The sequence below is a fragment of the Halichoerus grypus genome, chromosome X (genome assembly GCF_964656455.1).
Source record: "Halichoerus grypus chromosome X, mHalGry1.hap1.1, whole genome shotgun sequence".
Classification (NCBI taxonomy): domain Eukaryota; kingdom Metazoa; phylum Chordata; class Mammalia; order Carnivora; family Phocidae; genus Halichoerus; species Halichoerus grypus.
The window spans coordinates 23006639-23031486 of NC_135727.1; the positions used below are offsets into that span (position 1 = coordinate 23006639).

Consider the following 24848-nt stretch of genomic DNA (forward strand, 5'->3'; position numbering starts at 1 on the left):
GTATCTTTGGGGTAAATACCCAGGAGTGCAATTGCTGGGTTATAAGGTAGCTCTGTTTTTAATTTTTTGAGGAACCTCCACACTGTTTTCCAAAGTGGCTGTTCCAGCTTGCATTCCCACCAACAGTGTAAGAGGGTTCCCCTTTCTCCACAACCTCTCCAACATTTGTTGTTTTTTGCCTTGTCAATTTTTGCCATACTAACTGGTGTAAGGTGGTATCTAAATATGGTTTTGATTTGAATTTCCCTGATGGCTAATGATGATGAACATGTTTTCATGTGTCTGTTAGCCATTTGTATGTCTTCTTTGGAGAAGTGACTGCTCGTGTCTTCTGCCCATTTTTTGACTTGATTATTTGTTTTTTTTGGGGTTGAGTTTGAGAAGTTCTTTATAGATCTTGGATATCAGCCCTTTGTCTTTATTGTCATTTGCAAATATCTTCTCCCATTCCGTGGGTTGCCTCTTTGTTTTGCTGACTGTTTTCTTTGATGTGCAGAAGCTTTTTTTCTTGATGAACTCCCAAAAGTTCATTTTCACTTTTGTTTCGCTTGCCTTTGGAGATGTGTCTTGAAAGAAGTTGCTGTGGCTGATGTAGAAGACGTTACCGCCTATGTTCTCCTCTAGGATTTTGATTGATTCTTGTCTCACATTTAGGTCTTTCATCCATTTTGAGTTTATCTTTGTGTATGGTGTAAGAGAATGGTGGAGTTTCATTCTTCTGTATATAGCTGTCCAATTTTTCAAGCACCATTTATTGAAGAGATTTCATTCCATTGCATATTTTTTCCTGCTTTGTTGAAGATTAGTTGACCATAGAGTTGAGGGTCCATATCTGGACTCTCTATTCTGTTCCATTGATCTATATGTCTGTTTTTGTGCCAGTACCATGCCGTCTTGGTGATCACAGCTTTGTAATGTATCTTGAAATCAGGCAACATGATGTTCCCAGGTTTGTTTTTCTTTTTCAACATTTCCTTGGCGATTTGGGGTTTTTCCTGGTTCCATACAAATTTTAGGATTGTTTGTTCCAGCACTTTGAAAAATGCCATTGGTATTTTTTTTTTAAGTTTTAATTAATGATGGTTAACTTTTAATGCTCGGTATTTTTTTTTTATTATGTTATATTAATCACCATACAGTACATCATTAGTTTTTGATGTAGTGTTCCATGATTCATTATTTGTGTATAACACCCAGTGCTCCATGCAGAACGTGCCCTCTTTAATACCCATCACCAGGCTAACCTATCCTCCCACGCTGCTACCCTCTAGAACCCTCAGTTTGTTTTTCAGAGTCCATCGTCTCTCATGGTTCATCTCCCCCTCAGATTTCCCCCCCTTCATTCTTCCCCTTCTGCTATCTTCTTCTTCTTTTTTTTTTAACATATAATGTATTATTTGTTTCAGAGGTACAGATCTGTGATACAACAATCTTGCACAATTCACAGTGCTCACCATAGCACATACCCTCCCCAATATCTATCACCCAGATATGAGGAATTCTTAATCTCAGGAAACAAACTGAGGGTTGCTGGAGTGGTGGGGGGTGGGAGGGATGGGGCCATTGGTATTTTGATCTGGATGGCATTGAAAGTATAGAGTGCTCTGGGCAGCATAGACATTTTAACAATGTTTATTCTTCCAATCCATGAGCATGGAATATTTTTCCATCTTTTTGTGTCTTCTTCAATTTCCTTCATAAGTGTTCTGTATTTTCTAGAGTATAGATCCTTTACCTCTTTGGTTAAGTTTATTCTAAGGTATCTTAAGGTTTTTGGTGCTATTGTAAATGGAATTGAATCCCTAATTTCTCTTTCTACAGTTACATTGTTAGCGTATAGGAAAGCAACTGATTTCTGTGCTTTGATTTTGTATCCTGCCACATTACTGAATTGCTGTATGAGTTGCTCCATACTTTTAAAAATTAAGTGTGTTATTTACTTTCTTGCCATGGATATACAGAGTTCTAAGACTGTATATTTTATATACATAGAGAATATGTACAGCTTAGAACAAGTTCTGCTGCACCAAGAGCATACATAAATGTCTTTGAAACTTCCCTCCAGCTGCAGCATTTCCTAATCATTACATGTAAAAACATGATTCTCCCCAAATTTAATGGTTTAAATTAACAATTGGGAAAGTACCTCTATTGCAAAAGGATTGGTTTCAGAAAAATTTTAAACTATGCTCTTAATAGATATTAAAATCCCAAATATCAAGGTTATAATGAGAAAAAATCTTTTGTTTTAACCAAAGCATTGTTTGCAAAATATAAACATGGCACTATAGTATAAAATTTTTCTCTAATAAATACTAAATCATAGGGTGTACTACTTTTAGATAAAATTGTGTAACTAGAGCCAATATTTAAAAGAACATACAGAAAAAAATTAGAAATTTAACAAAGAGAAATCCTAAAATAACAGATATTCTTGAGCTGAATAACTCAATGAATGAAATTAAAAAAAGACATAATAAAGAGCATTTACAACAGCATAGAACAAACAGATGATAGAATCAGTGAATTAGAGAATAGGAATTTTGAAAAAACCCAGTCTGAGGAGAACAAAGAAAAAGAATGAAGAAAGAGTACATAATCCATGGACACCATAAAAAAAAATGAATATCAGAATCATTGGATTGCCAGAAGGAGAAGAGAGGGAGAAGGGGGAAGATGAAATTTATTTAAAGAAATAACAGATGAGAACTTCCAAAGTCTGGGGAGAGACTTGGATGTCCAAGTTCATGTAGTTAATATATTATCTCATTATTTCAATTAAAAATTACCTTCTCTAAGAAACATTGTAATGAAACTATCAAAAATCAAAGACAGAGAATCCCAACAACAAGAGAAAAAAATATTGTAAACTGGAAAGGAAACTTGATTAGGCTATCAGTGAATTTCTCCTCAGAAACCTTAAAAGAAAAGGAGAGAATGGAATGGTGGATTCAGTGTTTAAAAAAAATTATCTACTAAGAATACTCCATCCATCAACATTATCTTATAGAAATTAAGGAAAATCAAAGACATTCTCAGACAAACAAAAGCTAATTAAATACATCATGACTAGACCTGCTTTACAAGAAATGCAGAAACGGGTGTTTCAAGCTGAAATGCAAAGACACTAATTAGTAGCATGAAAACATACCAAGATACAATACATTGGTAAAAGTAAATATAAAGTCAGATTTAGAAAATTCTAATTCTATAAGATGATGTGTTAAACACTTAGCTATAGTAATAAGGTTAAAGGACACAAGTGTTTAAAATAACTATAGCTACTATAATTTGTTAACAAATACACAATATAGAAGAGATAAATTGTGACATGAAAAAGATACAAGGGGGGAAAGGGTAGAGTTTTTGTATGCAATCAAACTTAAGCTGATATCAGCTTAAAAGGGGCTGTTTTATTCTACAACTGTTCTCTAAGTTCTACATCTATACTTCCTCAGGCCCATTTTCTGTTGATTTATTTTGTTCACTTGAATGGGTCATGCTTTCCTCTTTTATTATATATCTTGTGAATTTTTGTTTTTGTTGGAAACTGGACATTTGAATCTTATAATGTGGTGACACTGAAAATGAGATTCTATCCCCTCTCCAGGGCTTGCTGTCTTTTTTAATTATTTTAGTCTATGTGCCAGGGAACAAACTAATGTGAAAGCTGAAGGTCCTCAAAAGTCTTTCCTGAGCTTATATCTTTCCCTGGTTTTGCATGGTGGATTTTTTTTTAAGATTTTATTTATTTATTTATCAGAGAGAGAGAGAGAGAGAGAGAGAGAGCCAAGCAGGGGGAGCAGCAGAGGGAGAGGGAGAAGCAAGCTCCCTGCTGAGCAAGGAGCCCAAAGCAGGACTCAATCACAGGGCCCTGGGATCGTGACCTGAGCCAAAGACAGATGTTTAACCGACTGAGCCACTCAGGCATCCCTGCATGGTGGATTTTTTAATTTCTCCATATATGCAGTTTTTTAATGTTCAGAAAATAGGCCTTGTGCCTTTAAATCTCTTGGAAGTTTCTTCAGCTAGTGGGGGTTAAAACAATGGTATCTCACTTCTGTGCCTATACTTTTTTTTTATTTTACATTTTTTAAATTTTATTATGTTATGTTAATCACCATACATTACATCATTAGTTTTTGATGTAGTGTTCCATGACTCATTGATTGCGTATAACACCCACTGCTCCATTCAATACATGCCCTCTTTAATACCCATCACCAGGCTAACCCATCCCCCCACCCCCCTCCCCTCTAGAACCCTCAGTTTGTTTCTCAGAGTCCATAGTCTCTCATGGTGTGCTTATACGTTTTTTTTTTTTTAATTTATTTTTAATTTATTTTTTTCAATTTTTTTTTATTATTATGTTATGTTAATGATAACAAACAGCAATCTAAAATCAGAGCAAGTATCCCAGTATTTGGAAGGATGAGGTTCTTATTGCCCACTCTGGCTTCAGCAAGCTGCACCAGAAACAAGTTGCTGTTCTTAAGACTACCAGACATGGAGCTGGGATGGTGGGGGATGGGTATTCACTTCCATACTGAAGGCTGAAATCTACCAGCATTAATTAATTCCCCAACCTATCTTTCTCCTGAAGCTACAAGCATTCAAATTAACTCCACAATTCCAAAATAGTCACTTCAGATCATTTCTGCCAGTGTAGTTGTTCAGGTGGAGAGATGGATCCCTGGCACTTTTTATTGTACCATCATACCTGACTTAACTATCATAGTCTGTTTTTATCCTTTTAATACCTATTATGTCTGTAATTATAACACTCTTTCATTCCTGATATAGGTGTTTTGGGTTCTTCCTCTTTTTGTCTTGATCCTTTTATGGGTGTTTATTGATTTTGTCGATTTTTTATGACAATTTTTGGCTTTGATAATTTTCTCTATTTTTGCCTGATTTCAGTTTTTAAAAATTTAATTTTGGTCTCATCTTTATTATTTCCTTCTTTCTACTTGCTTTGATTCATTTTGTTTTTCTTCATTTTCTGTCTTCTTGAAGTGCAATATTAGTCATCTGGTTTTATTTCTAATTTTCTAATATAAAGTAATATAATGTAAATAGTATATACATATATCAGATATATAGGTTATATTTGTTAGATTAAATTATACTTATAATATGATATTTCTTATTTTCTAATATAAATTTTAAAGTTATAAATCTCCCTCTAATTTACTGCTTAAGAAGCATCTCATAATTTTTGATATACTACATTTTCTATATCAAAAAGTTCAAAATAGTTTCTACTTTAATTTGTGGATTATTTAGAAGTGTGATGATTAGTTTCTAAATAACCGGGGGTTCTCTTGATGTATTATTTTTATTAATTTCTAATGTAAATCCATTGTGGTAAGTGAACACCTTGGGTCTGAATTTAATCTCTTTAAATTTATTGAGATTAATTTTATGACCCAGCATAAAATCTATCTTGGTGAACTTACCATGTGCACTTGCTAGGAATGTGTATTTTTTTAGTTGTTGGTTGGTGTGTCACCTAAGTTAAAGTCACTGACAGCATTGTTCAAGTTATCTGTCTTTACTGACTTTTAGGCTAGTTGTTCCATGAATTGCTGATTGAATGGTGTAAAATATCCTTTAATTTTCTGAATTTCTACCTTATATACTTTGAGGATCTGTTGATAGATGCATAGATGTTTATTATTGTGATATCTTCTTGATAATTTGTCTTCTATTATGAACTGTAATCTTTACCTCAGGTCATACATATTTCATGCTCTATTTTGTCTGATGTTAACATAGCCACTTCCACCTTATTATGATAGTTTTTTGTGTGGTATATCTTTATTTACCATTTATCTTTAACATCTCTGTGACTTTACACTGAAAGTGCTGTCCTTATAGAGATCATATACTTGGGTATTTTTAAAATCTACTTTGATATTCTGTGCCTTCTAATTAGAGGGTTTAGCTATTTACCATTTCGTTTAATTATTAGAATGGTTGAATTAGGTCTAACATTTTGTTATGTATTTCCCTCTCAGTTATGTATTTCTCTGTTCTACCTTTCTGGCCTTCTTCTGCATTATTAGAACAACTTTAAATTGTTTTAAAATAGCTATTTAATTTTTAGCTATACTTTATTTTTATAAGTTGATCTAGGTATTATAATATATATCATTAACTGTTCACAGTTTACAGAATATTGTATTGCTTCACATGAAATATAGAAATCTTGCAACTTGATATATCTATTTAACCCCAACCTCATTCCTTCCAGTAGTTTTCATATGCAGTACATATAAATCTATTTCAATCTTGTATTAAATCTTTTATTTTAAAATACATTAGAGAATAATGTAATTTCTATACTTTTCAACATTTTTAAAAGTAAACATACTTTCTTATATTTGTCCAGATATTTACTATTTCTGATGCCTTTTCCCCTTCCAGGACATCTAAGTTTTCATGTTATTATAGTGTTTCAGCCTGAAGAATTTCCTTTGGCATTTTTTTTTTTTTTAGTGCAGGACACCTGACACCTTATTGTCTTTTTTTTTTTTAATGTCTTTACTTCACATTTACTTAAATTTTTTTTTTTTTTTTAAAGATTTTTTTTTTTTTATTTTACTTGAGAGAGAGAGAATGAGAGACAGAGAGCATGAGAGGGGGGAGGGTCAGAGGGAGAAGCAGACTCCCCGCTGAGCAGGGAGCCCGATGCGGGACTCGATCCAGGGACTCCAGGATCATGACCTGAGCCGAAGGCAGTCGCTTAACCAACTGAGCCACCCAGGCGCCCCACATTTACTTAAATTTTAATAGACTTTTTTGGGGAGCAAATTTAGGTTCACAGTAAAATTGAGCAGAAAGTACAAAGAGTTCCCATATACTTCCTGCCCCCCAAATGTGCACAATCTCTATCACTAACACCATCCTGCACCACAGTATTATATTTTTTAGAATTGATAATACCACATTAATACACCCTTATCACTCACAGTTCATAGTTTACATTAGTGTTCAGTCTTTGTTGGTGTTGTAAATTCTATGGGTTTTGACAAATGCATAAAGATATGTATCCACCGTTTTAGTATTATGTAGAATAACTTTACTGCCTGAAAAATCCTCTGTGTTCCATCTAATTCATTCTTCCCTGCTCCTTAATCCTTGACAGCCACTAACCTTTTTATTGTTTCCTAGTTTTGACTTTCTCACAATGTAATGTAGCTAGAATGATATAGTTATTGATCTGTTTTTGTTGATTTTGAGGGGAGTTCCCTGTGGTTCTTGGACTTGAATGCCTGTTTCCTTCCCCAGATTAGGGAAGTTCTCAGCTATAATTTGTTCAAATGAACCTTCTGTCCCCTTTTCCCCTGCTCTTCTTCTTCTGGGACTCCTATGATACAGATATTATTGTGCTTTGTGGAATCGCTGAGTTCCCTGAGTCTATATTTGTGATCTAAGAGTTTTCTTTCCCTCTTCTTTTTGGCTTCATTATTTTCCATAATTTTATCTTCTATATCACCTATTCATTTCTCTGTTTCTTCCGTCCTCCCTGTGATTACATCCAGTCAGTTTTGCATCTCAGTTATAACATTTTTTATTTTGGCCTGACTAGTTTTTAGGTCTTTTATCTCTGCAGCAAGGGTTTCTCTGGTGTCTTCTATGCTTTTCTTCAAGCCCAGCTAGTATTCTTATGACTGTTGTTCTACATTCTTGTTTGGATATATTGCTTATATCTGTTTTGAGCAAAACCCTGGCTGTGATTTCTTCTTGATTTTTCTTTTGGGGAGAACTCCTCTGTCTTATCATTATGTCTAGGTTTCTGCCTTTTGCATGTTATGAAAACTTGTTATGTTCCCTGCTCCTGAGAGTAATGCTATATTAAAAAGGGGTAATTTACTACCCAGGACCTGGCACTTCAGGAAGTGTTTCTGGTGTATGCTGTGTGCACTCTACTACTGTGTTTTGGCTGCTCTTTGACACAGGTCAGTCCTCTGCAGAGTTCCTCCCTGCTTGCAGTGGGGAATGTTTGGATCTTTAACTAGGTGTGCTTTGATTTGTTTGTTAAAATAAGCCTGATTTTTAAAAAAAGCCTGATCCAAAAAAGGAGAAAAGAAAAGGAACCAAAAAAAGCAATTTGGCCTGACTCCAAAGAAAAAGAAACAAAGAAAAAAAGAAATAAAAATGAAACCTGATCCAAAAAATGAGAAAAAGTAAACAACAACAAAAAAAACTATAAGCCTGATGCCAAAGAAAAAAGGAAAAAAGAAGAAAGAAAGAAAGAAAGAAAGAAAGAAGAAAGAAAGAAAGAAAGAAAGAAAGAAAGAAAGAAAGAGAAAGAAAGAAAGAAAAAGAAAGAAAGAAAGAAGAAAGGAAGAAAGAAAGAAAGAGAAAGAGAGAAAGAAAGAGAAAGAGAGAAAGAAAGAAAGAAAGGAAGAAAGAAAAGAAAGAAAGAAAGAAAGAAAGAAAGAAAGAAAGAAAGAAAGAAAGAAAAAGAAAGAAAAAGAAAGAAAAAGAAAAAGAAAGAAAGCCAGCCTGGTCTTATTTCCACTATAACTGAAGCTGATGCTTTGGAACACTCTATGTTCAGTAGACTTTGGTGCATGCCACCGGGGGAGGGGGGAACATCTTAACTAGGGCAGGTCTGACTGTGAGCCACTACAATGGACCTCTCCCTCAGAGGACCAACACAGCCTCCCCACCCTGCAGGGGTGCCCCATGCCATGAGGGTGGGGTTTTGGGGTTTGGTGTAAGCAGCTCCCACTGGGGTTGCTGTGTGTTTCACTGAAGTCCCATATGCTGGTGGGCTGGGGTGGAGGTGTTAGGAGGGTGGAAGATGGTGTCACCCCGCCCTGTCATCCAGGGGAGGGTAACCCACACCCACTACTGTTCAGGAAGCCCACACATAAAAGCGAACAATCTCCCCTCCTATATCCCAGCCTTCCATCAGATCCCTGCCCTCACCCTGTGTCCGGGCCTATGGCATGTCTGGCACCACAGTTTTGTGTTTTATCTCTGGTGCACAGCTGGGATTCAAATCTCCAAATCTTAAAGGACCCAGCAAGGCACAGACCTGCTCCCCTCTCCCGGAGGAGAGCCTCTTAGTGCTGCACCCAGTGCCGTTCTGTCCCAGAAAAGCAGTAGCTGGGCTGCACAGGTACCTGGAGTATATGGTGAAGCACAGCAAAAAGCTGCAACCAGGTTATCTACCCTCTGGGTGTCCCTGCTGTTGAATGGCCATTCAAGGGTGCCCTCCGTGTCACTTGTCCTTGGAGAGGCAATATGCCCTCTTCCAAATATACTCCAGGAAGGGGAACGTTCTCTCCCACTGTGACCCAGGGGATCCCCACTCCACTCTGTCCACTGTCTGCTCCCAGGCCTCTGCCCTCCCTCTCCCCAGGAGCACCACTGCCTGCCAGGCTTGACTCTGGCAAATGGCATGGACTTCTAAAACCTCAGAATTTGAGGTCCACTGTTTGCAAAATACTTGCCATAGTCAGTTCATCCCTATTTCCCAGTCAATGGTCTTGAGGGACTGTTTCCTTGCGTGAACCCAATACACCAATCTCTCTCTCCCTCTCTCTTCTTCAATTCCGGTCTTCTCTCTGCAAAAAGGGTTCCCGCCCCTCTTGGATAAACACCAAGAAGTGAGACTGCTGGTTTGTGTGGTAGGAGTATGTTTAGTTTTGTACACATTTATTTTTGAATTATATTTACACCAGATATAGAATACCAGGTTGAAGGTATTTTTTTTCTGTATCTTAAAGATGTTTTCCTCCTCTCTTCTGGTCCACATTGTTTCTAATATCAGTGGTCATTAGAATCATTCTTTCCTTGAATTTACTGTGCCATTTTTCTATGCTTTCAAGATTTTCTTTTTTTTTTTTTTCTTTAGCTACTTGACTATAATGTGCTTAGAGATATTTTTCATTGTGTGTATCTGGTTGCCTTCTCTAACCTTCTTAAATCTCTAAATATACCTTTGTCATTAAATTTTTGAAATACTAATACATTTTTTTTGTCAAGCAATTATTTTTTTCCTATCTCTCCCTCCTCTCATTCTGGAATGTCAATTACAACTATGTTAGATATTTTGTCACTGTCTTACAGTCTCCTGAGGCTCTGATTATTTTTTCCATCAGATTTTTTTTTCCATTTTAGGTTGCATTAATTCTATTTACTAATTTTCAAGTTTATAGGCTCTTTGCTCTGTCAACATTATCCATCTAAATCCATCTAGTAATTTTTATTTATTTTATTTTAATTCCAGTATAGTTAACATACAGTGTTATATTAGTTTCAGCTGTCCAATAAAGTGATTCAACAGATCCCATACATCAGCCAGTGCTCATAACCACAAGTGCACTTTTTAATCCCTATCACTTATTTCACCCCTCCCCCTGCAACTTCCCCTCTGGGTAATCATCAGTTTGTTCTCTATAGTTAAGGGTCTGTTTCTTGGTTTGTCTCTCTTTCTCTCTTTTCTCCTTTGCTCAGTTGTTTTGTTTCTTAAATTCCACATATGAATGAAATCATATGGTATTTGTCTTCTTCTGACTGACTTACTTCATTTACCATTATACTCTCTAGCTCTATGATGTCATTGCAAATGGTAAGATTTCATTCTTCTATATGTCTGAAGAATATTCCATTCATCTATCAATGGACACTCGGGCTGCTTCCATAATTTGGCTATTGTAAGTAATGCTGCTATAAACATTGGGGTGCATATATCCCTTTGAATTAGTGTTTTTGTATTCTCTGCATAAATACCCAGTAGTGTGAATGCTGGATCTGGGGTAGTTCTAATTTTGACTCTTTGAGGAACCTCCATACTGTATTTCACAGTGGCTATACCACCTTGCATTCCCACCAACAGTTCAAGAGGGTTCCTCTTTCTCAGGGCATCTGGGCCACACAGTGGGTAAGCATCCAGCTCTTGGTTTCGACTCAGGTCATGATCTCATGGGTTGTGAAATTGAGCCCTACATCAGGTTCCGTGCTCAGTGGGGAGTCTACTTGAAGATTCTCTCCTTCTTCCCCTCCCCCCACTCTCATGTACTCTCTCTTTCTCCCTCTCTCTCTAAAATAAATAAATAAATGCTTAAAAAAATAGTTGGTTTCTCTTTCTCCACATCCTCATCAACACATATTATAGCTTGCTTTTGAATTTAGCCATTCTGACAGGTGTGAAGTGATATCTCACTGCAGTTTTGGTTTATATTTTCCTGATGGTAAGTGATGTTGAGCATCTTTTCATGTGTCTGTTGGCCATCTAGATGTCTTCTTTGGAGAAATACCCATTCATGTCTTTTGAGATATGTTCCCTCTAAGCCTACTTTGTTGTGGGTTTTTATCATGAATGGATATTGTACTTTGTCAAATGTTTCTCTGCATCTATTGAAATTATCATATAGTTTTATCATTCTTTTTATTGATAAGATGTATCACATTGATTGATTTGTGGATATGAAACCACCCTTGCATCCCAGGAATAAATCTCACTTGATCCTGGTGAATGATTTTTTTTTTTTTTTTATAAATGTGTTGTTGGATTCAGTTTGCTAGTATTTTGTTGAAGATTTTTTGCATGTTTTTTCATCAGAGATATTTGTCTGTAGTTCTCTTTTTTGGTGATACCTTTATGTGGCGTTGGTATTAGGTTGATATTATCCTCATAGAATGAACTTAGGTTTCCCTTTCTCTTCTATTTTTGAAGTAGTTTGAAGAGAATAGGTATTAACTCTTCTTTAAATGTTTGGTAGGGAAAACAAGATTAAAAATATTCTGTAGAATTTGTCTCTGATGTCATTTGGTCCTGGGCTTTTGTTTGTTGGGAATTTTTTGATTTCTGATTCAATATCCTTGCTGGTAGTTGTTCTGTTCAAATTTTCCATTTCTTCCTCCTTCAAATTTGGCAGGTTATATGTTTCTAGGAATTTATCTGTAGCTTCTAAGCTGTCTAATTTGTTGGCATACAGTTTTTCATAATATTCTTTTACAATTTCTCTGCTGTTGGTTGTTATTTTTCTTCTTTCATTTGTGATTTTGTTTATTTGAGTCCCCCCCTTTCTTTTGATGAGTCTGGCTAGAAGTTTATCAATTTTGTTGATATTTTCAATGAACCAGCTCTTAGTTTCATTGATCTGTTCTATTGGGTTTTGTTTGTTTTTTTCTTTTTTTTTGTTTCTTTACTGTATATATTATTTATTTATGCTCTATTCTTTATTATTTCCTTCCTTCTGCTGTTTTTTTTGTTTTGTTTTGTTTTCTTATTGTTAGTTTTCTTTAGGTGTGAGGTTAGGTTGTTTGCTTGAGGTATGTCCTGCTTGTTAAGGTAAGCCTGTATTCATATAAACTTCCCTCTTAGAACTGCTTTTGTCGCATCCCAAAGTTTTTTGGTCATTGTGTTTTCCTTTGTTTGTCTCCAAGTATTTTTTATTTCTTCTTGATTTCTTGGTTGACCCATTCATTATTTAGTAGCATGTTACTTAACCTCCATGTATTTGTGGTCTTTTCAAATGTTTTATTGTGGTTGATTTCTAGTTTCATAGAGTTGTGGTCAGACAAAATGAATGGCATGTCTTCAATCTTTTTGAATTTTGAGAGGCTTGTTTTGGGGCCTGATATATGATCTATTCTGGAGAATGTTTCATGTGCACTTGAAGAACATGTATATTCTGCTGTTTTAGGATGGAATGTTTTGACTATATCTGTGAAATCCATTTGATCCAGTGTGTCATTCAAAGCCACTGTTTCCTTGCTGATGTTCTGTTTGAATGTCTGTTGATCAGTGTAAGTGGGGTGTTAGGGTCTTCTACTATTAATATATTACTATCAATTAGTTCCTTTATGTTTGTTACTTACAGTTTTATGTATTTGGGTGCTCCCATGTTAGGTGCATAAACATTTACAATTGTTAGATCTTCTTGTTGGATTGTCCCCTTTATGATTATATAGTGTACTTCTTTGTCTCTTGTTACAGTCTGTTTTAAAGTCCACTTTGTCCGATATAAGTATTGCTACTCCATCTTTCTTTCAACATCCATTTGCATAACATATGTTTCTCCATCCCTTCACTTTCAGTCTGCAGGTGCCTTTAGGTCTGCAGTGAGTCTCTTATAGGCAGCATATAGATGGGTCTTTTTTTTTTCTACTTTGCACCCTATGGCTTTTGATTTTGGCATTTAGTCCATTTATATTCAAAGTAATTATTGATAAATAATGTATTTATCATCATTTTGTTATTTGTTTTTGTAGTTTTTCTCTGATCTTTTTTTCTCTTTCTGTCTTTTATAGTTTGCTGGTAGTCTTTACTGATATATTTGGATCCCTTACTCTTTATTATTTGCATATCTATTACTGTTTTTTGATTTGTGCTTACCATTTGGTTTATATATAGCATCTTCTGCATATAGCAGTTTATATTAAGCTGATGGTCGCTTAGTTTTGAACCCATTCTTTACTCTTCTACCCTCCACATTTCAGGTATTTGGTATCATATTTTACATCATTTTATTTTGTGCTTTTCTTGACTGATTTTTATAAGTACACTTTTTTTTTTTTTTTTTTTTTTGCTTTTGTGCTTCCTATTTTTTTCTCTTACTTATTTTTGTTTGTTTTCCACTCACAGAGTCCCCCCTAACATTTCTTGTCAGGATGATTTACTTGTCATGAATTCTTTTAACTCTTGTTTTCTGCAAAACTCTTTCTCTCTCCTTCTTATTCTGAACAATAGCCTTGCTGGAATAAGTATTAGTGGATGTAGATTTTTAACTTTCAGCATTTTGAATATATCATGCCACTTTCTTCTGGTCTGCAAGATTTATGCTGAAAAATAAGCTGATAGCATCATGGGGTTTCCTTTGTATGTAACTATCTTCTTTTCTCTTGCAACCTTTAAAATTCTTCCTTTATCACTATTTCTTGTCATTTTAATTATTGTGTGTCTTGGTGTGGACCTCCTGGGATGAATTTGTTTGGGGATTTCTGTGCCTCCTGAATCTGGATCTCTGTTTCTGTCTCCAGATTTGGGAAATTTTCAGCTATTATTTCTTCAAATGCATTTTCTGCCTCCTTTGTCTTCTTCTTCTGGGAAACATATAATGTGAATGTTATTATGCTTGTTGGAGTCACTGAGTTCTCTAAGTTTATTCTCATCATGCAGTATTTGTTTGTCTCTCACCTGTTCAGCTTCATTGCTTTCCATTGCTCTATTCTCAGGTCACTGATACATTCCTCTCCTCTTGTAGCCCACTATTTATTCCATCTATTGTATTTTTAATTTCATTTATTGAGTTCATCTTTGATATGTTATTTTTTATCTCTTTGTCAAGGGTCTCACTGATATCCTCCTCCCTTTTCTGAAGTCCAGTGAATATCTTTATGATCATTTAAGTTCTCTATCACGCATATTACTTATTTCTGTTTTGGTTAGATCTCCTGCTGTAATTTTGTCCTGTTCTTTCATTTGGGATATATTCCTATGTCTCCTCATTTTTTCTACCTATCTGTGTCTGTCTCTGTAGACTAGAACCTGGCACTTGAGGGGAGTCTCCTATGTGTGTTGCTTGTACCCTTTGTGTTTGAGTCACTTTTTCTTTCATTCCAGATGTTGGCACTGACTCTCTGCCTGTTGTGGGCTGTGCTTGTTTTCTGCAGTGTCAGTGAGACTCAGGCAGGCTGGCTTTGAGGGGACAAGGGCACAGGAGGGCTGGGGAGGGGCTATGGTGTTAGCAAAATTTTCTATGAGCCCTAGGTCTAGGCCAGATCCTGGAAGTGCACTAGTGGTGGCAGCCAGGTCATGAGGCACAGAAGTGTTGAAGAGGGCAGGAGTGCCTGGTGTCTGTGTGTGTGGTGGCTTGGCAGGTTGCAAGCAAGGCTTTAGCAAAAGTTGTGCTGAGCTTCTAGCCTAGGCCAGATCCCCCAAGTGTGGTGGCCACCGAGGACACAGCACAGTGGTGGCTATGGGCATGGTAAGCGTTAGTGGCTGTGGTGGCCAGGAGTACAGTGCACAGAGATGGTGGTGGCCTGGGGCACGCAGCAGCTGTGTGAAGGGTGTAGTGTCTGTGTGCAAGATAGCTGTATCTGGAGACAGTGGTGGTGGCCTGGAATGCAGGGTGTCTCTGTGTGGGGCAACTGGGTGTGGTGCACATGGAGTTAGCAAAATTTGTGCTGAGCTGCTAGTCCTAGGCTGGATCCTCTGAAGCTTGGTGGCCACTAGGGGTGAGGCTTGTGGCAGTGGCAGCAACTGGGGCACAGTGTGCAGCAGCCATTGGTCCTTGTCAGCTGGGATGGTCACATGTGGCTCTAAAAAATTTTGCTTTGATCCCAGGACCAAGGCCTGCAGGCTTGGAGTGAGCAGGTGTTCACAAGAACTCAGGTGGGGCACACTGCTAGCAGGTTAGGTAGCAAGTGTATGTGTAGCACTACTTCCCGCAGGTAGCTCTGTGTTTATGCTGGGGGGCAGGGGAGGAAAATGGCACCTGTCAGCTCCTTTGTTCCCAGAAAAGTCCCCCAACATGCTCCAAAATCCATTTAAGCAGATAGAGCTCCTGTTTGTCCCATGCTTTGTGCAAGCTGTGGCTTCTATGTTGCCTCTCTGTGGACTGTTATCTCTTTAAGGGCAGGGTCCCAGCTATCCCTAGCCCTACTAGCTTGCTCAGTGCTGAGTCAGCTGACTTTTAATGCTCCAGGCTCCAAGTCCTGCTGGTTATATAAAATCATGGATTTCAGCCCCTCTGGTTTTGAAGGCCAGACGTTATAGGGATTCATTTCCTTGTGTGGACTCCCTGGTGCTTTCCCCTCTCTGTTCTTGCAGCTCCCTACCTCCTGTGGCCAGCTCCAGACCACTGTTTCTGGCCTTCCTAAACTCTCAAATGTGGTTTCTTCTCTAAATTTAGTTGTGGAGTTTGTTCTGCTGAACTTCATGTCACTCTCCAGTTTATTTACTCTGATGTGAGTGATATTGAGTTGTAAACGTGGCTCAGGGTGAGCTTGGGGTTCTCCTATTCCACCATATTCCCCAAAATCCCCATCTAGTAATTTATATTTTATTTTTATATTTCTAAAATTTTCATTTTTTTTCCTTTTTAATGGTTACCTCCGTTATTCACTTTTTAAATTCCAGTATAATTAACATACAGTGTTATATTCACTTCAGGTATACACTATAATGTTTGAATAATTGTGTACATTAGTCAGTGATCATCATGATAAATGTACTCTTACTCCATCTGTTTCACCTATTCCCCCACCCATCTCCCCTCTAGCAACCACCAGTTTGTTCTTTATATTTAAGTGTCTGGTTTTGTTTATCTCTTTTTTTCTTTGTTCCTTTGTTTTGTTTCTAAAATGCCACATATGAGTGAAATCATATAATATTTGCCTTTCTCTGACTAGCTTATTTCACTTGGTATTTATTATATCTTCTAGATCCATCTATGTCATTGCAAATGGCAAAATTTCATTCTTTTTTTATGGCTGAGTAGTATTCCATTATATATATAATATTCCTCATAATATGTATATAGATATATAGATTATATTATATTAACATTATATAGATCTCACATCTTCCTTATCCATTTATCCATCTATTGATGAAGACTTGAGTTACTTCCTTATCTTGGCTATTGTATGTGGTACTATAATAAACATAGAGGTGCATATGTTTTTTTGGATTAGTGTTTTCCTTTTCTTTAGGTAAATTCTTAGTGGTGGATTTACTGGATCACATGGGTAATTCTATTTTTAATTTCTTGAAGAACCTTCATATTATTTTCTATAGTGGCTACACCAACTTGCATTCCCATCAACAATGTACAAGAGTTCTTTTTTCTCCATATCTTCACCAACACTTGTTATTTCTTGTTGTTTTGTTTTGTTTTTTAACTATTCTGACATATGTGAGGTGATATCTCATTGTGGTTTTGATTTTCATTTCCCTGATAATTACTGCCGTTACACATCTTTTCATGTGTCTTAGAAAAATGTCTATCCATGTCCTCTGCCCATTTTTAATTGTATTATTAGGTTTTTAAGTGTTGAGTTGTGTAAGTTCTTTATGTATTTTGGATATTAACTCCTTATCAAATATATCATTTTAAATATATTCTCCCATTCAGTAGGCAGTCTTTATGTTTTGTTGGTGGTTTTCTCCAGTAAGCAAAAGCTTTTTATTTTGGTTAGTTCCAATAGTTTAATTTAGCTTTTGTTTCCCTTGCCAAGGAGATATGAAAAATTGTATAAAAATGTTTCTATGACTGATGTCAAAGTGATTACTTCCTAAGTCTTCTTCAAGGATTTTTTTTTTTTTTTTTTTGGTTTCCAGTCTCATATTTAGTTCTTTAATCAATTTTTATTTTATTTTTGCTTGTGGTGTAAGAAAGTGATCCCATTCCATTCTTTTACATGTAGCTGTTCAGTTTTCCCAGTACCATTTGTTGAAGACACTCTCTTTTTCCCATTGTATATTCTCACTCATTTGTTGTAGATTAGTTGACCATAAATGTGTGGGTTTATTTCTGGGCTCTCTCTTCTGTTCCATTGATCTATGTGTTTATTTTTGTGCCACTACAATACTGTTTTGATTAATACAGCTTTGTAATATATGTTGAAATCTGGTATTGTGATTCCTCCAGCTTTGTTTTTCTTTCTAAATATTGATTTGGCTATTTTGGGTCTTATTGTGGTTCCATACAAATTTTAGGATTATTTGTTCTACTTCTGTGAAAAATATTCTTGATATTTTAATAGGGATTCATTAAATCTGTTGATTGCTTTAAGTAGTATGAACATTTAAAAATATTGATTCTTTGAATCCATGAGCATGCAATATCTTTCCATTTGTGTCATCTTCAATTTCTTTAATCAATGTTTTATATTTTTCAGAGTACTGGTCCTTCACCTTATTGGTTAAGTTTATTCCTAGGTATTTTATTCGTTTTGGTGCAATTGTAAATGAGATTGTTTTCTTAATTTCTCTTTCTGCTATTTCATTATTAGTGTATAGAAATTCAACAGATTTCTGTATATTAATTTGTATCCTGTGAATTTATTGAATTCATTTATCAGTTCTAGTAGTTTTTTTGGTGGAGTCTTTATGGTTTTCTGTATATATATCATGTCATCAGCAAATAGTGAAAGTTTTACTTCTTACCAATTTGAATGCCTTTTATTTCTTTTTGTTGTCTGATTGCTGTGGCTAAGACTTTAAGTAATATGTTTAATAGAATTGGTGAGAGTGGACATCATTCTTATTCCTGAATCGTAAAGAAAAAGCTATTAGCTTTTCACCACTAAGTATGATGTTAGCTGTGGGTTTTACATATATGGCCTTTATTATGTTGAGGTATGGTCCCCCTAAACTTACTTTGTTGAAAGTTTTTATCGTGAATGGATGTTGTATATTGTCAAATGCTTTTTTGGCATCTATTGAAGTGATTATATGGTTTTCATGTTTTCTTTTGTTAATATGATGTTTCATGTTGATTTAGTTGTGAATATTGGACCACTCTTGGTGCCTGGAATAAATCCTGCTTGATTGTGATGAATTTTTTAATATATTGTTGGATTTGGTTTGCTAATATTTTATTGAAGATTTTTGTATCTATGTTCATCAGAGATATTGGACTATAGTTTTCCTTCTTTATTGTCTCTATTTGGTTTTGGTATCAGGGTAATCCTGGCCTTGTAGAATATATTTGGAACTTTTTTCCTGTTTTAAAAATTTATTGTAATAGTTTAAGAAAAAAAATATTAACTCTTCTTTAGATGATGGTAGAATTCACCTGTGAAGCCATCTGGTCCTTGACTTTTGTTTGTTGGAGTTCTTTTTTTTTTTTTAATTTTCTCAGTTTATTTTTTCCAATATTTATTTATTTATTTTTAAATTTAAAATCAATTAATTAACATATAATGTATTATTAATTTCAGAGGTAGAGTTCAGTGATTCATCAGTCTTACATAATACCCAGTGCTCATTACATCACATGCCCTCCTTAATGTCCATCACCCAGTTACCCCATCCCCCAACTCCCCTCCCCTCCATCAACCCTCAGTTTGTTTCCTATGATTAAGAGTAGTCTCTATTTCATTTTTTTCTGCCCTAATATTTATTATTTCCTTCCTTCTACTGGCTTTGAGCTTTGTTTATTTCTTCTTTTTCTAACTCCCTTAGGCATAAAATTAGGTTTTTATTTGAGTGGGTTTTTGTTTGTTTGTTTTTGCTTCTTGGAGTAGGCCTGTATTGCTATAATCTTCCCTGTTAGAATAGATTTCGCTGCATCCAAAAGATTTCAGACCATTGTGTTTTCATTTTCATTTACCTCTCTCTTTTTTTTAATTTCCTCTTTGATTTCTTGGTTAACCCATTCATTTTTTAGTAGCATGTTATTTAGCTTCCAAGGATTTGTGTTCTTTTAAGAAATTTTCTTGTGATTGATTTCTAGTTTCACACCGTTGTGGCTGAAAAGATGCATGATAAGATTTCAATCTTTTTTTTCCCTAAGATTTCAATCTTTTTAAATTTGTTTTGACTTATTATGTGGCCTAACATGATCTATTCTAGAGAATGTTCCACTTGAAAAGAATGTGCATTCCAATGTTTTTGGATGGAATGTTCTAAATGTATCTGTTAGATCCATCTGGCCTAATGTGTCATTCAATGCCAATGTTTCTTTGTTGATTTTCTGTCTAGATGATCTATCCAGTGATGTAAGTAGGATGTTAAAATCCCTTCTATTATTTTTTTCCATCAATTTCTTCCTTTATGTCTCTTATGGTTGCTTTATGTATTTTAATGCTCCAATATTAAGTGCATAAATATTTACAATTGTTTTATCTTCTTGTTGGATTCATCCCTTTATGATTATGTAGTGTCCTTCTTTGTCTCTTGTTACAGTCTGTGTTTTAACATCTATTTTGTCTGATATAAGTATTGCTACCCCAGCTTTCTTTTTGCTTCCACTTGAATGATAAATGTTTTTCCATCCTTTCACTTTCAGTCTGCATGTGTCTTTAGGTCTGAAATAAGTCTCTCATAGGCAGCATATCAATGGGTCTTGCTTTTTAAAATCAATTGCATCACCCTATATGTTTTGACTGGAACATTTAGTGCATTTACATTCAAAGTAGTTATTGATAGGTGTATACCTATTGCCATTTTGTTACGTGTTTTATGATTGTTTTTATAGTTCTTCTCTGTTCATTTCTTCTCTTGCACTCATCCCTTGTGGCTTGATAGTTTTCTAAGTGATATGCTTGGATTCCTTTTTCTTTATTTTTTGTGTAGCTATTACAGCTTTCTGATCTGTGGTTACCATTAGGTTTACATACAACATGTTATGTTTATAGCAGTCTCTATTAGCATGATGATCACCCTCCTCCATGTTTAATGTATATGATGTCATACTTTACATCCTTTTATTTTGTAAATCACTTGGCTGATTTTTATATATAATTTATTTTACTGCTTTTCTTCTTTAACCTCTGTACTAGTTTTATAAGTGATTAATCTACTACTTTTATTATGTTTGTATGTACCTTTGAATTTTTTTCTTTTCTTAATTTTCTTATTCTTGACTATGGCCTTTTCTTTCCACTCAAATAATTCCCTTTAACATTTCTTATAGAATTGGTTTAGTGGTGATGAATTTCTTTAACTTTTATTTGTCTGGGAAAATCTTTCTCTCTCCTTTTATTCTGCATATAGCCTTGTTGGATAGAATATTCTTGGCTGCAGGTTTTTTTTTTTTTTTTTTCCTTTCAGCACTTTGAGTATATCATGCTACTCCGTTCTGGCCTACAAAGTTTCTACTGAAAAATAAGCTGATAGCCTTATGAGATTTCCCTTATATATAACTGTTTTCTTTTCTCTCACTGCTTTTAAAATTGACATTTTAATTTTTATGTGTCTTGACATATACCTTTTTTGGTTCATTTTTTGGGGGCTCTCTGTACCTTATGGATCTGGATGTCTGTTTCCTTCCTCAGATTAGGGATGTTTTTATTTCTTCAGATAAGTTTTCTTCCCCCTTCTCTTTTTCTTTTGGGATCCCTATAATGCAAAATTATTACACTTCATGATGTGCCTGAGTTCACTTAAGGTATTCTCTCTTTGTAAGATTTGTTGTTGTTGTTGTTCAGCTTGGTTGCTTTCCATTACTCTTTCTTCCCAGTTTGCTGATCCATTTTGCTCCCTGTTATCTACTGTTTATTCTCTTTAGTGTACTTTTAATTTCAGTTGAAGGTCTTACTGAACTCCTCCACTCTTTTCTCAAATCTAGTATCTTTGTGAACGTTCTTTGGATTCTCTATCAAGCATATTGCTTATATTTATTCCAATTAGGTCTTTTGCTGTGATTTTGTCCTGTTCTTTCATTTGGGATATATTCTTCTGTCTCCTTATTTTGTCTAACTCTCTATGTGTGTTTCTTTGTATTAGGAATGTCAGCTATGCCTCCTGATCTTGAAAGTAGTGACCTTATGAAGAAAAGGTCTTATAGTACCCTGTAATGCAATGTCTGCTGTTCACCAGCTCCTGGCACTGTAGGGGTGCCTCGTTTGTGTATTGTATGTGCCCTACTATTGTGGTTGAGGTGTGTTTGCATTCAGTCCAGGTGGCTGTAATGGCCCTTTTAGCCTGTTTTGGGCAGGTTTCATCTCTTTGCAGTTAAGGGGCCAGTTTGGGGCTGCCTTGGGTTTATAGTATGGTCAAACCAGATGCCTTCCCTCAGTTCATTTGCTGTAACTGTGGTCACACCAAACTGCAGGGGACTCTCTTTGCCTTGTCCCCTGAGAGCCTTTCACTGGTGTGCAGGGCCTGTAGTCAGACCAGATGTCTGCCCCCCAAACTGTTGGGTTTGCAGTGACCCCAATTTACAGAGCTCTCTCTTTGTGCTGCCTCCTGTGAGGTATGTATTGGTGGGTGGGGCTGGCAGTCAGATCAGATGTCTCCTCCTAGCTCATTGCTGGGGCTACAGTGGAACTGGTGTGTGTGATTATCTTTCTCTTTCTCTAGGGCAAGAGTCACTTTGCAGTGGTGTTGGCCACTTTCAGGGCTTCTTACAGAATAAAACATGACAGGAGCCACCTTGGACATAATCTTGTCCAGTGGGGTGGGTTGGATGGGGCAGTCTGCAAAAGAATATGAGGGGCAGGGCATGCAGTATTTGCAAGCTAGGTGGTGAGTGTTCATGCTGATTCCTGCAGGTGTGTAGGTATCTAGGCTGGATAGGTAGAGATAAATGGTGCTAACCTGCTCTTTTCTTTTTTTCTGGAGATGTTTTCTAAAAATCCCTGCCTCTCAAGCACATGTTCTGAGATTAGTAAATTAATCTTCATGTATAACCCAGGAATTTTTCCAACTGCTGCTTCTATGCTGTTTCTTGGCAGGGTTGTTTGTTATGCTGTCTCTTTAAGGGTGAGGACTCAATTTTCTCTCACCCTCTAGCTCTACCAAAGGTGACCCAGAGATTTTTAAATTTACTAGTGTTAAGCCCTACCAATTGTAAAAACTTGCAGAGTTAAGCCCCTCTGGTATTCACAGCCAAATACAATGGGTACTCATCTTCCCAGTGCGGGTCCTTCTTGTGTGGGGTGCCTAGTGTGGAGTCTGTTCCATTCCCCACCCCCTTTTAACCACTCCCATATGTGGTTATTTGCAAGTTAGCTTGGTTCCAATTCAAGACACTACCTTTCCTGTGATGTTTAATATGCCCCCCTTTCTATGATTAACTGTGGAGAGTCTTTTTCTGCCAGTCTTCAGTTTGTTTCTGGGTTAGTTATATTGATGTGGCTTTTTTATCTAGGCATATCCATGGGGGGAGGTGAGCTTAGGATTCTCCTATTGCACTATCTTCCCATGTTCCGCCTCTATTATTCACTTTTTACTTTTATGATATTTCCATTTCCAAAAGGGCAATCTCCAAAACTATTAACCATCTTTATAGTTCTTTTTGGGACAGGCTTCCCTGGATGCCACTATTAACTTGCTATTTATTCTGCTTATTATGCCTACTTTACTTCTTACATATAAATGTTTTCACTTAGCCTTTATTATTTCAGGCACCTATCATTGGCATTGCTATCAAGGAGCCCCATTCTATAACAGCATCTCTTACCAGCAGCCATGACCTTTGGAGGATATCCAAAAGATTGTCAACAATGCTGGTGTCCTTCTCACCAGCAGATTTATTATTTTGAAAACTAAAACCCTCCCAGAGAACATAGTTGGTTGGTAGGTTTTTATCATCTCTATGTGGTATACATACTCTGGCAGTCCTACTTTTCTAAAACTTTTGATCCCTTCTACTGTCTTACGTGGGAATTCATTTATTTCTTATCTAGGATGGGCCATCACATTGCCTAAGCTTCAAGGGCCATCTTTTTTTTTTTTTTCCCAAGAACCATCTTAGAAGTGCATTAGCACCACCTTCCAGAGTTACTGCTTTGTTATTAAAACTGATATTAACAGGCCCACCCTTCCTTGTTCAAATTATGTTGTGATTTGACTACAGTTATTTGTCTTAGTGGCCAGAAGCACTATAGATAAAGCCTGAAGGAGGGCATGTGATGTAATGAGTACTGGGTATTATATGAGACTGATGAATCACTGACCTCTACCTCTGAAACTAATAATGCATTACATATTAATTAATAAAATTTAAATATAAATAAATAAATAAATAAATAAATAAATAAATAAATAATAAATTCATTAACAAAAAAGCCTGAAGGGACCTTTGAAGTTTTCTAATGCAGAGACCTCCACATCATCTCAAAAGAAGAAAGGTGTCAGACTGTAACAGGGAGCAGTGGACCACCTTTGCCGAATCATATGTTTCGGTGCAATATGGTGATTCAAGATTTTTAAGTCTGTTTCTTTGGATGTCTCCGTCTTATATCTCAGGGCCTCACTCCTTCCCAAATAGGGCCCTGACCTTAACATAGCAGCCATGCAAAGGCTGAGAGTTAAAACATATCTGGAACCCCACTACCCTTATAATTAAATTCTGAACCTGATTCTTATTTTTGTCCTCTGGATGTGAGAGATGAGAGTCTCTTTAGAAACTGTCAAAGAGGTCCTCACTTTTGCACTTTGCATTATATTGTTGATTAATTACCTTTCATTGTCTTTCTCCAATGTAATGATGTTACTCAACAGGAGCCATCAAATTCCATTGTCCTTATAATTACTGCTTTCCCCAAACTTCTCAGAATCCTGAGATACAGCACCCACCAGTGTATTCCTTCTCATTAGTATATCTGATTCCAGCCCATCACTGGTGAGATTATTTTTCTTTTACAACTGCACCTCTAGAGCATGATAGATACCATCTGTGGGGTCATTGCCTCCTGGCCAGTGAATTATTAAGATTCAAAATTCCATTTTAGATTCTGCTTCCTCAAATTACTTCAGAGGCAAACCCTTTTATGTTATGTTTTCTAGGATATGGGCATTAAGACTGATATTTGCATTCAGAGAGTATGTTGGTGAGTGCTATTGACAACAATACATAGAAGGGAGTGAGGGTAGCAAAACTGAGCAGTCATAAATTGAACTGTGTGGTTTATTTGCACAACAAGCTTCAGCTAATCCCATGCGGAGCAATTGACCTGGTATGGGTCTTCACAGTTCATGCAATTTGGATCAAGGGGGCTAGGACAATACCTCCCTCATTGACCAGTCACTGGATGCAGGCTGCTCCTAGCGACGCAACACAACCTTAGGCAATTTAGCTCCCATTAGCTGAGAAGAATATCTAGGAAGATCCCTGGCTGTGAGTCATCAGCAGGCAACACTCCTGGCAGCTGGGAGATAAAAATACATTGGTTCTGAATGGTGGGAACTGGGCAGTACAACATAG

The 24848-nt window shown here is 36.2% G+C and overlaps 1 pseudogene; it reads left to right on the forward strand.

Moving 5' to 3' along the window:
• LOC118528494 (actin-related protein T1-like) overlaps positions 1-24848 on the forward strand; it is a 70831-nt pseudogene that overhangs the window by 40671 nt on the left and 5312 nt on the right.